This window comes from Oxyura jamaicensis, chromosome 11, assembly GCF_011077185.1.
Source record: "Oxyura jamaicensis isolate SHBP4307 breed ruddy duck chromosome 11, BPBGC_Ojam_1.0, whole genome shotgun sequence".
In the NCBI taxonomy this organism is placed as follows: Eukaryota; Metazoa; Chordata; class Aves; order Anseriformes; family Anatidae; genus Oxyura; species Oxyura jamaicensis.
In genome coordinates this window covers 10,430,565-10,432,068 of record NC_048903.1, presented here as the reverse complement: position 1 = coordinate 10,432,068, position 1,504 = coordinate 10,430,565, and the positions used below count along the sequence as shown (strand labels likewise).

The window sequence follows — 1,504 nt, the reverse complement described above, 5'->3', positions numbered from 1 at the left end:
GACGGGCCCGCCGGGAGGCGGCGGCGGCCGGGCCGGAGGGCGAGGGGAGCGCTGCGCCGCCCCGCTCTGCCCCGCTCCGCTCCGCGCACACCTGAGGGGCCGCCGGCAGGCGGAGCGCGGCCCGCGGCGGAAGGGAAGGCGAGGGCCGAGCCCGCCCGCGCAGCGCCGGGTTTCCTGTCAGGCACCCGCGGCCCCCGCCTCAGCCCGCTCCGCGCCGCCGAGGCGCCTGGGGGGCATGGCGAGACCACCCCCCCCCCCGCCGGGGGGGAGCTGTGAGGAGCCCCCGGCCCCGCGGCGGGAGGCAGCGCCCCGCCGGCCCCCCCTACCGGGGGAGCGGCCCCGAGCCGCGCTGAGGCGGCGCGGCCCGGCCTTTCCTCGCCGAGCTGCCCCCAGGGCGGCAGTCCCCTCGGTCCCCTTGTAGGGGGCTGGCCCCGGCCTGCCGTGGAGCTTCCCGCTGCCGGCCCCGCAATCTGTGCGGGTCGTGCCCCCAGGGGTCGGGACGCAGACACCTCCCGGCCTGCCGGGGGCGAAACTGAGGTAATCAAGTCGTATTGGGAAGGGAGTGAGGCTCCACAGCACACTGGGGTCAAGGGGAGCGTTGTAAGGCCATAGTGCTCCCCTGAAAATGGACAAAGGCACGGGCGAAAGTCTCACAAGTTCACGAGCAGCAGGAGGACCACAAAGTTAACTGGAGCTTCATGAAATGAATAGCAAAATAAGGGATGATGAAGGAATCTTGTCCAGGTGAGCAATTACAGAAATGAACCAAGCCTGCCTCAGACATTCCCTGAACTTTGCCGTTTTCCAAGTGGCAGGTGCTCACCGTCCCCCCCTCCCCCCCCCCCCCGAGCCCCAGCAACAGCTCACATCTTCCCACAGAGCTGCTCCCTTGGAAGGAGCAAAGCCCCACCAGCCCTGCCCTGCCACGAGCTGTGCAGCCTGCTGAGCAGCGCTTTACCTCAGCCTACAGCTACCAACAACACAGAACTCCGTGACAGCACCATTCCTTAACCTGCACAAATGAGGGCCCTGCCACATGGCATGGTGTACTCTTCCAGGGCAAAGGTGAGGCCTTGCACCGTTTCACTACAAACACAGGAAGTTTTCCCTGCCTGCTTGAAAAAAAAAAAAAATGCATCTTTGCATTAGGCTCTCACTAGTCACAAGCACCAGCTGGAGCTCCCTACCATTCACGCTGCGTCAGGTGCTGTGCAGTCACAGAAACCCACTCAGTTACTCATCTGTCTTGGGGCCTGGGTCCAGCTCTTTGCTCTGGTGAGACGTGGCAGAGTGAGCCTGTCAAAAGTGCCACAGTCTGAGGAAGAACGTGAAAAGCAACAAACATTTATAAGAGGAAACGGGATGCCAGGATAAAGCCCAGGTATTTGATACCAACAAACATCACCATTTAGCAGCACCCACAACATGAACAAGATTCTCACAAAAAAGATGCAACAAAATAAGTTACAGGTGCTACCCCACACTGAAAGCTTTGTGCCATTTC

The 1,504-nt window shown here is 62.2% G+C and overlaps 1 protein-coding gene across 1 annotated transcript in view; it reads right to left on the bottom strand.

Moving 5' to 3' along the window:
• Positions 1-40, bottom strand: part of LRP3 (LDL receptor related protein 3) — a 27,003-nt gene extending 26,963 nt beyond the window's left edge. Inside the window, exon 1 of the mRNA XM_035337156.1 lies at positions 1-40. The gene's annotated coding sequence lies outside the window, so the exon portion shown is untranslated.
• Between the last annotated feature and the right edge of the window lie 1,464 nt (positions 41-1,504).